Below are 14548 nucleotides of genomic sequence, written 5' to 3'. Positions count from 1 at the left end.
AAAGTATTCGAGGAAACGACAACTCCGGATATGATTTATACTCGCCGCTTTAAACTCCAGAGACTCAGGGCGAGATCTGAGCAGGAACCAGGAAGTAGAACAGGAACCAGGAAGTACACCAGGAACCAGGAAGTAGAACAAGAACCAGGAAGTAGACCGCACCAAAGCCCACACAGAACAATGAGACGGAACAACACGGAGGACAATGAGGACGATGAGGGGACGGGGACCAAAATAGAGCGGCAGGAGTCAGGGGAGTGGTGGTAGTAGAAGTAGAAGTAGTAGTATAAGTAGTAGTAGTAGTGGTATTACAAGTCGTTAGCTCCTCCCTCAGACGGATATAAAACAGTGTCCAGGACTGAAGGACGAGCACCAAACGTCTTCACTCAAATGACTTTTTGTCCAGTGACAGATTTAAAATTGTACTTTGGATCAGACCTGGAGGTACCTGAGGGATTACACAGACGTAGTAGTAGTAGTAGTAGTAGTAGTAGTAGTAGTAGTAGTAGTACGACTGAAAGGGTTTTATTCTGCTTCTTCTGTTTTAATGTTAATTTTATGATGATTATTTGTGATTATTTATGTTTTGATTTGTGTGATTTTAATGTGTTTTTTATTCTGTAAAGCACTTTGAAATACTTTGTGTACAAATTGTGCTGTACAAAAAAACTTGCCTTGCCTAGTATTGATGGTAGTAGTAGTAGTAGTAGTAGTAGTAGTAGTAGTAGTAGTAGTAGTAGTAGTAATAGTAGTAGTAGTAGCACTGGTATTGTGGAAGTAGCAGTAGTAGTAGAGGTAGTAGTAGCAGAACTAATAGTAGTAGTGGTGGTAGTAGTGGTATTGTGGTAGTAGCAGCAGTAGTAGTAGTAGTAGTTGTAGTAGTAGTTGTAGTAGTAGTTGTAGTAGTAGTTGTAGTAGTAGTTGTTGTAGTAGTTGTTGTAGTAGTAGTAGTTGTAGTAGTAGTTGTTGTAGTAGTAGTAGTAGTAGTTGTTGTAGTAGTAGTAGTTGTAGTAGTAGTAGTAGTAGTTGTAGTAGTAGTAGTAGTAGTAGTATTATAGATCATTGTACACTGTCATTCATCCACACGCTCAAAAGTACAAATAACAAACAGTAGGAGGCGCTAAAACAAATGCAGTACATTTTGCAGGGGTCAGTGTTTACCCCCAGGACCTGGTCTAGTCTAGGTTAAGTCCAGGTTTAGTCCAGGTTTAGTCCAGGTCTAGTTCAGGTTTAGTCCAGGTTAAGTCCAAGTTTAGTCCAGGTTTAGTCCAGGTATAGTCCAGGTTTAGTCCAGGTTTAGTCCAGGTTTAGTCCTGGTTTAGTCCAGGTTTAGTCTGAGTAAATACACCACTGTGGCCCAGAGGCTTAAACCTGAGGACAAGACGTTCATTTGACCCAGTTCTGAAACGTGAATGAAAACGACACACGACATGATGCAGTTTGTCATTTTAAAAGAGACAGAGAAAACTCTGTCTGTTTACAAAGGATCAAAATAAATAAAAATGACACTACAATTCTCCCTGTGGAGTGTAACTCTCTCAGATGCCCCGATGACAACTGGACCCTCTCCTCCTCCTCGCCTGGACCTCCTCCACCCGCCTCCCTCTCCTCCTCCACCCCCCTCCCTCCTCCTCGTCTGGCCGATTTTTCTTGTTTTGTCTGATTTTGCCTGTTGTTTTGTTTTTGTGTGTTGTTGTGTTTTTGTGTGTTGTTTTGTTTTTGTGTGTTGTTGTGTTTTTGTGTGTTGTTTTGTTTTTGTGTGTTGTTTTGTTTTTGTGTGTTGTTTTGTTTTTGTGTGTTGTTTTGTTTTTGTGTGTTGTTTTGTTTTTGTGTGTTGTTTTGTTTTTGTGTGTTGTTGTGTTTTTGTGTGTTGTTTTGTTTTTGTGTGTTGTTTTGTTTTTGTGTGTTGTTTTGTTTTTGTGTGTTGTTTTGTTTTTGTGTGTTGTTGTGTTTTTGTGTGTTGTTTTGTTTTTGTGTGTTGTTTTGTTTTTGTGTGTTGTTTTGTTTTTGTGTGTTGTTTTGTTTTTGTGTGTTGTTGTGTTTTTGTGTGTATATCTCGGTGGCTGAGTGGCTCATGTCTCACAGCAGAGGGTTTGGTTCGATCCCCGGGTCGCCCAGGCCTTTCTGTGTGGAGTTTTTCATGTTTCTCCCCGTGTCTGGATGGGTTTCCTCCGGGTACTCCGGTTTCCCCCATCAACCAAAACATGAACGCCCTTCGAGACAACTGTTATTGTGATTTTGGGCATTACAAAAATAAATAAAATGAATTGAATTTAATTGAATCATACCAGAAGAAGCAGCCAGAGTGTAGAGTCTACGGGACATAGAAAGGTACAAGGATGTTTCTCCAAATACATCCCCCCAAACGGACCTAAGGATCACCCCTTAAAGTCTCGCCCCTTAAAGTCTCGCCCCTTAAAGTCTCGCTCCTGAAAGTCTCGCTCCTTAAAGTCTCGCCCCCTCAAAGTCTCGCTCCTTAAAGTCTCACCCCTGAAAGTCTCGCCCCTTAAAGTCTCGCTCCTTAAAGTCTCGCCCCTCAAAGTCTCGCTCCTTAAAGTCTCGCTCCTTAAAGTCTCACCCCTGAAAGTCTCGCCCCTTAAAGTCTCACCCCTGAAAGTCTCGCCCCTTAAAGTCTCGCTCCTCAAAGTCTCGCTCCTTAAAGTCTCGCTCCTTAAAGTCTCCCTAACACACACCAAACTTTAAATTCTTGGACATTATAAGATTTTCACTAAATGTAGGATTTTTTAATCGTCATTCTTTTCATTCTTCATTCACTTCCACTTGGTGATGGTAAAATTCTACTGTAGCCACAGCTGCCCTGGGGCAGACTGACAGAGGAGAGGCTGCCAATCTACTACCACACACCACTTTCATATTACTCAAGTAAAAGTACTCTCTTACATAGTACAATATATTACTGAATATATTACAGCACAGCACAGTACAGTACAGTACAGTAAAATGCAGTACAGTACAGTACAGTACAGTAAAATGCAGTACAGTACAGTACAGTACAGTACAGTACAGTAAAATGCAGTACAGTACAGTACAGTACAGTACAGTACAGTAAAATGCAGTACAGTACAGTACAGTACAGTAAAATGCAGTACAGTACAGTACAGTACAGTAAAATGCAGTACAGTACAGTACAGTACAGTAAAATGCAGTACAGTACAGTACAGTACAGTAAAATGCAGTACTCTTTGTTTCATTGGTCTGATTCTTTTGCTGCTCTAAACTCACACACTCCAGACTCGAGGTGAGTTTGATGCTTTTGCCTTTGTGCCTTTGAGCAAACACAAGTATCTGAGATAAAACTGAAACAAACTGAAGCCCAACACTGTCACATCATCTGAACCAGCGGCGACACACACGGCTTCACCAGAGACGAGCAGATGATCTACGCACATGTGTAAAGACACACTGTGGAACGTTTCTGGTGTAGATTCCATAGTGTGGCATTAAACATCTATCTAGTATTTTGTTTAACACAGATGTTTTTGTTTTTTGTTGCTAAAAAAAATTACCTGAAAAATATGAATTCTTATTGTGAGCGGGATCGCCTCTCCACAGATCTGACTCCTTTTTCTATAGATCAGATTAATGCCATTTTATAAAACATTCTCCATGGAGACAAGCGTGTGGCAAACCCTCCACCAGGAAAAGTTACACAATGTAGCTTTAAAATGACTCTTTGGAAAAACATTACAAGACAAAGAGGACACACAGTATTAAAGCCACAGTGTGTAACTTTCTGGAGGAGGCACATCACCTGCACGATTCCATGGAAACAGAAAGTTAAAACCACACTTCGGAACATTCCTCATGGACATAGATACGTTTTATCTAATACTGTCGGATTATAGTCAAAGGAACAACATTTCCATGGAAACGAGCAAGAGGTGTCCCCTACAGGCCAGAGAAGAGTCAGGTTTGTGGAGAGGCAAGCTCGCTCAGAGTGAGGACAGTGCAGAAAAAATATCCAAAATAAATGAATAAATAAATAAATAAATAAATAAAAATTAAAAATACAATTAATAAAATAAATAAATAAAGTTTTTAATGTGTCTGTTTTTCGGGCATAAAAGTTCCACACTGTAGCTTTAATAAAATATCCAGGGTGATACATTCTGATAAAAATATGTTTATATGAGAAGAAAATCCAAATTTACAAACAAAAATTTTTAAAAGTTTTGATTTTTTTTTTACCTGATTTTGGGGTAAATCTGATGAAATAAAATCCACAGCCGTTGAGACGAAAGAGTGACTGTAAGAGAACGAGAGACTGAAGTGAAAGAGGGAGGAGAGAGGGAGGATAAAAGACAGAGAGGGGAGGAGAGAGAGCACGGAGGGGGAGGAGACACTGGAGAGAGAGAGAGAAGGAGGGAGGAGGAAGGGGAGGAGAGAAGGAACGGAGGGAGAAGAGAGGTAGAGGTAGAAGTCGGTAAAGCATGTGATGGAAGGAGGGGTGGAGGGGAGAAAAGAGGAGGGTGAGGGGTCGACTGAAACAGAAGGAGAGAGGGAGGGAGAGAGGGAGGAGGAGGTGGAGGAATTAGATCAACACCCCATGTGGATCAAGGAATGGACAGAATAAACAAAGAGAAGAGAGGGAGGGAGAGAGAGGGATGGGGGGTAGAAAGAGGAGAAAAGGAGAGATGGGATGGATAGAAAAAAGAGAGGAGGAAAGGATGCAGAAAGAGGAGAGAAGGAGAGACAAAAGAGAAGGTGAGGAGAAAGAGGGAGGGAAGAGAAGAGAGGAAAGATAGGGAGAAGGAAAGGAGGCAGGAAGGAGAAGAGGAGAAACAGAATAGGTAGAGAGTAGAGAGAGCAAGAGAGGAAGTGAGCAGAGAGAGAGGGAAGAGGAGAGAAAGGAAAGGGAGCAGAAAGAAAAGAAGGACAGACAAAATAAAGAGAGCAAGGGAGAAAGTGAGGAGAGAGAGAGGAAAGAGGAGTGACAGAGGGAGTAGGAAAGGAGGCAGGAAGAGGAGAGAAGGAGAGACAGAATAGACAGAGCAAGACAGAAACTGAGGAGAAAGAGGGAGGGAAGAGGACAGAGGAGAGAGAGTGAGGGAAGAGAAGAGAGGAAGGAGAGGGAGGAGGGAAGGCGGCAGGAAGAGGAGAGAAAGAGAGACAGAATAGAAAAAGCAAGAGAGGGAGGGAAGAGGAGAGAAGGAGAATGGAAAGGGAGCAGAAAGAGGAGATAAGGAGAGACAGAATAGCAAGAGAAAGGGAGAAAGTGAACGAAGAGAGAGGAGGAATGGAGGCAGAAAAAGGAAGAGAGAAAGATAAGAGAGAGGTGGGATGGAGGAAGAGAAGGAGAAATAAAGAGCAAGAGAGAAAGTAAAGAGTGACAGAACGAGAGAGAGAGGAGAGGCAGAGATAGGTGGAGGTAAAGAAGGAGACGGAGGTGTGGAAGAGAGAGAAAAAGGAGGACATAAGAGAGGAGAGAAGGATGAGAAAGACAGGAGAAACAGGTCGTAAACGTAAAATAAAGAGCTGTGACCTTTGACCTGTTTACAGAGACTTAGAAATGTGAAACAAATCTGAGCAACAGTGACTCCCGGTGGCCACGTCTGGTATTACAACAACATCCCACAGCACAATGAGTCAAAAACAACACATTTATATGAGACTTTTACTGTTACTTGAGTATTTTTTTGCTTCAGTATTTATACTTTTACTCGAGTAACGACACTGAGCGGAGCGTGAGTGCGTCTCAAACACACCAAACACACACTGATCAGGAGGATTCTCTTTATTATTATAACACTCGATCCTCTTTTATCATCTCGTGGTGTTGTAAACCTTCAGAATTTTCCACGGCAACAAACTTTTTCCTCAAAATTCCTCCTGCAGATTTTGGCTCCGGGTCCTGTCCTCCCTTTTTCCAAACCTCGTCTAAACCTCGACTCGTTTTCACAATATTTCAGATGTGAGTCAGAGAAAGTTTAGACACAAAAAATCGATGGAGTCTTGTTTGAGTTGTTGACTATTAGTACGACTATGATTGTTATTATATCATTTTAAGATTTATTTGGAATTACAGCGGAAAGGAAAAGTGAGTGAGACTTGGATTTTTTTTTATATTTATCTGTAAAAAGTCAGATTAAACTCACTCTCACTTTTCACTCATTTTCATTTGTATTTATTTATTTATTTTATTTAATTTATTTATTTATTTCAAACACATTTATCAGGTAAACTTAAAGCACATTTCACAAATTTGTTCGTATTTAAGCTCAAAAAGAAGCGGGAAGAAGAAAATGTATTAAACCCCACCCTTATTTTCCTTTAGGACTTAAAATAAATGCTTTGTTTAAGGTTCATATGCAGTTGAAAAATAAATAAATAAAAATAAAATAAAATAAAATAAAATAAAATAAAATAAAATAAATAAATAAATAAATAAATAAATAAATAAATAAATAAATAAATAAATAAATAAATAAATAAAAAATAAAATAAAAAATAAAATAAAATAAAACATATATACCTATACACATATACATATACACACACACAGACTCAATTCAATTCAGGACAATAAATAATTTCGATGTAAAGTGTTACTGTGAGTGACATGAGGCATTTCTAAAGTGCAACAGAAAGAAAAACAGACCAACAACGGAAAGAACAAGAAAACAGCGATGGAAAAGGAAACAATAAACATAAAGTTGAACCAACACTAACACAGAGAAAGTGCAGTATGACTTTATATTTAAACTTTATATTTAAACTTTATATTTAAACTTTATATTTAAACTTGTCTTTCTGTATCAGACCAGATCATGTCTTTATATAAAAACTTAAATGTATAAATACTTTGGCGTTGCTTTTGTTTTAAATCCAGAGCGTTCTATAGTTTCACACAGTCACACACAAAAAAAAAAGGGGGAAAAAAAGACAAGTTTAAACTGTTTATATAAATACTTTGTTTCCTAGTACTTTTTCCTGCTTAAATAAATAGTCTTGTGAGTGCAGTTTGGGTCAGACACACAGAGATATGTAAAAGTTTTGAGAGATTATGCCACGCCCCTTTTTTAGTCGACCAATCGATCGGCAGGAAATGAATGAGAAACAGAGGAGATATAAAGGGAGAGAGAGAACGAAGAAGGGTGTGGAGGGAGAAAGAGACAAAGGAGAAAGAAGAGAGAGAGGTGGGGGGTTGGTGGTAACAGCTCTGAGGTCGTAAACGTAAAATAAAGTGACCTTTGACCTGTTTACAGAGACATAAAAATGTGAAGATGAAGGTTAATCTGAGCAGTGTTAAGAGTGACTCCTGGTGGCCACTTCTGGTATTACAACAACATTCTACAGCACAGAGTCAAATACAATAAAACACAACTATCACTGGAATCAGGGTTGTCAGGTGACCCCAAAACAACTGACCCACGACCTCTGACCTTTACAACCAATGAGATATAAATGAGGAAGTAGATCGTCGCCATGGTAACCTGTAGTAAAGACTGTCCAGGTGCAGCAGACATGTTGTGTGTAGAATTATACTCAAGAATTCAGACAGAATAACACGGAGCTGGACTTTTTCATTATAATTTTCCATTTAATACTTTGGGGAAAAAGAAGATAATTGTTTGTTGTTGTTTTTTTTGTTTTTAGTTTTTTTTTTTTTTTTTTGTATAGAGGTTATGTCATTTTATTTGAAAAAAAAAGAAAGTTTAATTCGAAAAATATTTATTCAAAAAATGCTCCTCAACAATCCAACATGTCTTTACTCGACCAAGGCTGTGTCTGAATGTCGCCCCCAGCCCCTAACCCCCCCAGTCTTTAGCGGTCATGTGACTCTGGCGTCTGTGTGAAAAAAGAGTCTAAAGGCTAAACTCTGATAAAAACCTCATTTCTGTCATAAATAACGATCAGATAAGTATTTATAGACTAATAATAATCGTAAAAGTTATTGTCAAGCTCGATCTCACATAAACAGACTGGATTAGTAGATTTTTGTTTAAAATGTGGAAACTATCGCTCAGTAAACAGCTCGAGCTAAAGTGGCTAACGCTAGCAACTTTGCACTGCAAGAGTTAGAAAAACAGCGTGGCGACAGGAACTGAGTGAAGCAGATAGAAGCGCTGTTTTACCTCACTGTTGATCCTGATTATTAATAAAAACTTAAATAAACTGTTATGGTGTATTGTGGTGTGACCAATAGCGCCCCCTGTTGGGAACAGTGTGAACATTCAGACACAGCCCAAGATGTTCTTCCGTCGTCTACAGCCCTGAAACGATCAACTGTATTTTCTCTTCATCAAACTGACGACACATCCATTCTGATCGTGTTGTAGATGATCGTTTCTAAAATGGCGTCCGTTCCCACCGCTCTGGGCCCGGGGCCGTTACATAAGTGTCAGAAGTGCTTGTTACAGTTAAAGTGACTTCCTGTTCTCTGCCTCATCCGTGTCACTCAGCGCCATCTTTGATCGGTCACTTCCACAGCGGGTACTTCCGGGGTCAAAAGGTCAGGGGTAGAATCGGGCTTCAAAACAGGATGGGCTGGATCACAGAAAACCACAGAAAATCACATTTAATTCCACAAACGCTTCGGTCGCTTTCCACGGCCTGCGGGAGGCGCCACAGCTGCCCCGGGGCGGCCTGAGGGAGACGTGGCTGCAGATCAAACACGCACGTTTACATATCAGTGAATCCGACGACAACCTTCCTGTACAAACAAACTCTGTACCACATGTCAAACTCAGGTATATACTGCACGCACCACTAATACTACAAATCCCAGAATGCTTTGCTAGTACACTGCAGTCGAGACCAACAAGAGAGAGACATCATTTATTTTATTTATTGAAATGAGAAATTAACACTACTAATGTGTCTTTTTACTAATTAAATTTCTCATATGTTTGTAATATCAAGCTCTAGTTGTTCCAGATTTTGTGTTTAAGCAAAATTAAAGTTTGTTTCCATGAAAAGGTTAAACATTTCACATCAGGTGCAGCCAGTTTTTAAATAAATATTGAGTTTGATTTGTGAATTTGTCTGTGTTTTTTAAATTTTGGCCCACTGTGAATTTGAGTTCTACACTGAGCCCATCCAAAAAAGTGCAAAGCATTTGTGTCTATCGCCATGGAGACAAGCAGGAGAGTCACACCTGGCCAAGTTACAGGTCAGATCTGTGGAAAGGCGAGAACTCTATTCCGTTTTGCACCAGCCTCCAGATAAACATATAAAATAAATATGGTTATGTCACTATATAATCTCTCTGTCTCTCTTTTCTTTCTCTTCTCCTTCTCCTCTCCCACGCTCCTGCTCTCCTCCTCTCTGCCATCTCTCGTTCCTCCCTCCTTCTCTCGTCCCCTCCGTCCTCTTTCCCTCCCCTCCTCCTCTTCCCTTCCTCCCCGTCTTAACCTACACCAAAACTATTACTTTTAACCTCTCGCCTGAAGTAACGATAGAGTTTACAAAGAGGAAAAGAACACTATACTTCCTTTCCCCTCTCTGTCCCTCCTCTTTTGTTTCTCTCCGTCTCTCTCCTCTCACTATTTATATATTTTTAGCGTCTCACCTGGGGGGACGATAAAGTTTACAAAGGGGTAAAGAAAACTCCACTTCCACCCTCCTCCCTCCCTCCTTTCTTTCTTTTCTTTCTTTCTCTCTCCATTTAACGGTAACATGTATTTTTAGCTTCTCGCCTTAAGGACTCGTCTTGTTGAAGGTAAAGTTACTCAGATACGGGTCAGAGAGAAAAACAGCAAGACGTCACAACTTTAATGGTTTTAAATGTTGCATAATGTCTCTAGCTTTTACATCAGATGCCCTTCCGATGATCCTCTGGTCTCATGTTTTCCCAGTGTGGTTTTAAACAGCAAATTTCAGACTATAAGCCGCTACTTTTTTCCCCACGCTTTGAACCCTGCGGCCTGTACAACATACTGGGTAATGGCCATCGGGGGGCGCTCTCCAGCACTAAACACAAAAGTGAGACAGACGTGGGGAAAGATTATGCGCCGAAGAATACACTTTTGATTTATTCATTTTACGCATCACACGCAGCCTCATCATGGAAGAAATGCAAATGGTGCAGCTTTTAAGATAAAGACGATGGATCTGGCATCAAAGAAGGAAATAGAGCCGCTGCACGTAAGTTTAGAATCAAAGAAGGAAATAGAGCCGATGCACGTAAGTTTAGAATCAAAGAAGGAAATAGAGCCGCTGCACGTAAGTTTAGAATCAAAGAAGGAAATAGAGCCGCTGCACGTAAGTTTAGAATCAAAGAAGGAAATAGAGCCGCTGCACGTAAGTTTAGAATCAAAGAAGGAAATAGAGCCGCTGCACGTAAGTTTAGAATCAAAGAAGGAAATAGAGCCGCTGCACGTAAGTTTAGAATCAAAGAAGGAAATAGAGCCTCTGCACGTAAGTTTAGAATCAAAGAAGGAAATAGAGCCACTGCACATAAGTTTGGCATTAATAAACCGATGGTGGGACGTTGGAGGCGGCAGCAGGAAGAACTTAGTCAATGTAAAAAGACGACAAAACCTTTCAGAGGAAATAAAAGCAGATGACCCGTGTTGATGTCGTTTTCGTTCAGGCAAAGTTTGAAAAAAAGCGTGTCTTAAACTCAAAAAACCTCTGTGTACCGTCTTTCTGTGTAAATATCTCATGTTACCACATATTTGTGACATGCGTCTTATATTCGGGTGCGCTTATATATGTACGTAGTTTATTTTCTTTTCAAATTCAGCTGGTGCGTCTTATATTCAGTCCGAAATTCACAGTAAACTTCTATGGGGTAGTTATTACCTCCGCATATTAGATCATCCAGGTTTGTGAAGTTGTAGTATATTGTTTTGTATCCTGATCTTGTATATTTATAAAGAACAGCTGTGCAGGAGGGTGGTATAGGCTTGTGGGCGGAGCTTTGTACAGAGTCGTACTGCTAACTGTGAGGAGAGTTCAAACAGGGCTCGGGAAAGATCACTAGATTACTCAAACATGCATGGATAACATAAAACGTCATCAGGTGTGCGTTTTGACCTTTATTTAACCAGGAAAGTCCAGCTGATGGGAGGAGCCTATTGCACATGTTTCTCGTGGTAGGGCATCTGGTGGAATCTTATGCGGACACAGTGAGAACATGCAAACTCCAAAAGGCCCTCTCCAGAATCAAACTAGGACTTTCTTTCTGTGAGCTAACGCTAACAGTCGCACCACAGAAAGCTCCAATAAGTTCATTTTGCATTACTCCCTCCTCTTTAATGATTCTGTCTCTTATAAACAAAGATATCTGTGTGGTAGGGCATCTGGTGCAAAAGCAGAGTCATGTCTTGGCTGGTCTGACAGAGCCGGGGTTTCTGTGGGTTTGGTCTGAAGGAAACGGCGCTCTGAAGAGGAAGAGGAGGGCAGATTTGAACAGATAAAAGCAGTCTGATCTAAACAGGAGCGTTCTAAACATGTTTAATGGAGTAAACAGGAGACGCGCTCTTCATCCTCATCATCATCACATCGACTCTTCCTCATCATCATCATCATCATCATCACTACACATCGACCCTTCCTCATCATCATCATCATCATCATCACTACACATCGATCCTTCCTCATCATCATCATCACTACACATCGACCCTTCCTCATCATCATCCTCATCATCACTACACATCGACCCTTCCTCATCATCATCATCATCACTACACATCGACCCTTCCTCATCATCATCATCATCACTACACATCGACCCTTCCTCATCATCATCATCATCACTACACATCGACCCTTCCTCATCATCATCATCATCACTACACATCGACCCTTCCTCATCATCATCATCATCACTACACATCGACCCTTCCTCATCATCATCATCATCATCATCACTACACATCGACCCTTCCTCATCATCATCATCATCACTACACATCGACCCTTCCTCATCATCATCATCATCATCACTACACATCGACCCTTCCTCATCATCATCATCATCACTACACATCGACCCTTCCTCATCATCATCATCATCACTACACATCGACCCTTCCTCATCATCATCATCATCACTACACATCGATCCTTCCTCATCATCATCATCATCATCATCACTACACATCGACCCTTCCTCCTCATCATCGTCACTACACATCGACCCTTCCTCATCATCATCATCACTACACATCGACCCTTCCTCATCATCATCATCATCATCACTACACATCGACCCTTCCTCCTCATCATCATCACTACACATCGACCCTTCCTCCTCATCATCATCACTACACATCGACCCTTCCTCCTCATCATCATCATCATCATCACTACACATTGACCCTTCCTCCTCCTCATCATCATCACTACACATCGATCCTTCCTCCTCATCATCATCACTACACATCGACCCTTCCTCCTCATCATCATCACTACACATCGACCCTTCCTCCTCATCATCATCACTACACATCGACCCTTCCTCCTCATCATCATCACTACACATCGACCCTTCCTCCTCATCATCATCACTACACATCGACCCTTCCTCATCATCATCATCATCACTACACATCGACCCTTCCTCCTCATCATCATCACTACACATCGACTCTTCCTCCTCATCATCATCACTACACATCGACCCTTCCTCCTCCTCATCATCATCACTACACATCGACCCTTCCTCCTCATCATCATCACTACACATCGACCCTTCCTCCTCATCATCATCACTACACATCGACTCTTCCTCCTCATCATCATCACTACACATCGACCCTTCCTCCTCCTCATCATCATCACTACACATCGACCCTTCCTCATCGTCAGTAGAGTTCGGGATAGTGACGTCACACTGGAGATTTTGTTGTTTTGTTTCTGACGCTGTAGAGACACATTTCCATTTACTTTTTAATGTCGTTATGGTTTATTTTTCTCTACTGTCACAAACATGGCTGGTTTCCATGGTAACGGCCGGAACAATACACTGATATTGAGACAGATACCATGTCAAACCAGTGTGTGTGTGTGTGTGTGTGTGTGTGTGTGCGTCTGTGGGGGTGTGTGTGTGGGTGCATGTGCGTGTGTTTGTGTGTGCGTGTGTTGGTGTGTGCATGTGTGTGTGTGCACGTGCGTCTGTGTGTGTGCATGTGCGTTTGTGTGCATGTGTTTGTGCATGTGCGTGTGGGGGTGTGCATGTGGGTGTGCGTGTGTGTTTGTGCATGTGCGTGTGGGGGTGTGCGTTTGTGCGTGTTTATGTGTGTGCGTGTGTTTGTACATGTGCGCTTGTGTATGTTTGTGTGTGTGCATGTGTGTTTGTGTGTGTCTTTCTGCATGTGCGTTACAAACAGGAAGTGATCATGGACGCACTTCCAGCTCCATCGACTCTGGCTCCCATTCACTTTCTATTGATAATCTGTCTCCTCTCTCTGTCTCTGCTGCTGTCAGACTCGTCATTTTGGTCTTAAATGTTCATATTAACTCTCTACATGATCCTGGTGATTTTATTTCACTACTGTGTTTGTAAATTAAGATATGAACATTAATAACAGACAAATCAGGCACTTTCTTTCTCCAGGTTTGATTGACAGCGTTGCTAAGCACTTGCTCTCTGCCAAACCAGTGGTGCGGGTGAGAAGGGGCGTTACCTTCAACAGCCTCACTCTGGATTGGCTCTTTGGTTGCTATGATACTCCCAATCAGAATTCCAAATATGAAACTCTGCTCCAAATCGGCCTCTATAAGTTACCTTCGATGAGCTTCCTTTGTTTTTAGTAACATTAACATCATGTTTTTGTATATTTATGGAGAACTGTCCTGTGGGAGCGTGGGCGGCGTGTGGGAGCATGGGTGGCGTGTGGGAGCGTGAGTGGCGTGTGGGAGCGTGAGTGGCGTGTGGGAGCGTGGGCGGCGTGTGGGAGCGTGGGTGGCGTGGGCTTGTGGGAGGAGCATTGGACAGAATCATAAAGCTAACAGTAAGAATCTAAAACCTCCTCAGACCTGTTTTGGACGAGGTAATAGTGTTATAACATGATAGAACGCTCCAAAAAATCGATTTTGCATAACGCCCTCTCTTTAACTTCAAATTCTTCAGAAGGATCTGGCTGCAGACCTCCACCCACTGGACCCTCACCTCCATCCACACGTCCCTAAAAGTAAACAAACATCAGCCGTGCCAAAAGACCACCAAAGCCCACCGTTTCCTGTCCGCTGTTTTCATAACGTTACAAAAATTGACAATGTCTTACACTAAAAACAAGCACAAACCCCTTTCATAAACTTTCCTTAAACCATTACAAACACGGCCTACGGCAACACATTCAGGGACAAACTTCATCTAATGTGCCTATTTTATTTGTATTTACACCGTTGTAGGAAAACATGCTGACAGTTTAATAGTATGTTATAATTCTGACTACGTGTTTTAAACTGCTAATTAAATGTACAATCTTTGAATGAGGAGGTGCGTCCTGGTGGAGGTGCGTCCTGGTGGAGGTGCGTCCGGTGGAGGTGCGCCCTGGTGGAGGTGCGTCTTGGGGGAGGCACATCATGGGGGACGTTCGTCTTGATGGAGGTACATCTTGGTGGAGGTATGTCT

The 14548-nt window shown here is 41.5% G+C and overlaps 1 protein-coding gene across 2 annotated transcripts in view; it reads right to left on the bottom strand.

The window, feature by feature from the left end:
* Positions 1 to 14548, bottom strand: part of arhgap36 (Rho GTPase activating protein 36) — a 59415-nt gene that overhangs the window by 35122 nt on the left and 9745 nt on the right. Inside the window, exon 1 of one of the 2 annotated variants that reach the window (XM_033983623.2) lies at positions 4210 to 4274. The exons of the other annotated variant lie outside the window; for it this stretch is intronic. The gene's annotated coding sequence lies outside the window, so the exon portion shown is untranslated. Of the gene's footprint in view, positions 1 to 4209; positions 4275 to 14548 lie in introns of those variants that run through there. 2 annotated transcript variants of the gene reach the window in all.

This window comes from Periophthalmus magnuspinnatus, chromosome 18 (assembly GCF_009829125.3).
Source record: "Periophthalmus magnuspinnatus isolate fPerMag1 chromosome 18, fPerMag1.2.pri, whole genome shotgun sequence".
Lineage (NCBI taxonomy): Eukaryota > Metazoa > Chordata > Actinopteri > Gobiiformes > Gobiidae > Periophthalmus > Periophthalmus magnuspinnatus.
The sequence above is the reverse complement of the archived record's forward strand: the minus strand, read 5'-3'. Positions and strand labels throughout refer to the sequence as shown.